Source organism: Formica exsecta, unplaced genomic scaffold (genome assembly GCF_003651465.1).
Source record: "Formica exsecta isolate Colony F162 unplaced genomic scaffold, ASM365146v1 scaffold440, whole genome shotgun sequence".
NCBI lineage: Eukaryota > Metazoa > Arthropoda > Insecta > Hymenoptera > Formicidae > Formica > Formica exsecta.
The window spans coordinates 60,090-60,455 of NW_021851635.1; positions in this window are offsets into that span (position 1 = coordinate 60,090).

A 366-nucleotide genomic window follows, 5' to 3' on the forward strand; every position below is an offset into this window, starting at 1 on the left:
GTTGCAAACAAACACAAACTTGCCCACTTTCAACAGCTATCAAAACAAAACTACTCGATAAATCTGTCTGAAATTTTGACAGGCGTCGTTCGAAAGATGGCGTTAAACGATGGTATACAGATTTTGAGTCAGTGGCGCTATCAGTCGTTAAACACGGGTACTTATCATACAGCCCTCGTACAAAGAGATAGACCGTATCTTGTAATATGCGCTCTGTCAGCGTATACTTAATGCTTAGAAGAGAAGGAACGAGAAATGCTATGATTTGGGAAACAAGAAAAGACAGAAGCGTGAAACTAATACTTCGCACCTATGTAATCAAACACATGACATGTGCATTCCTTGAATCGACTCATAACAGAAATT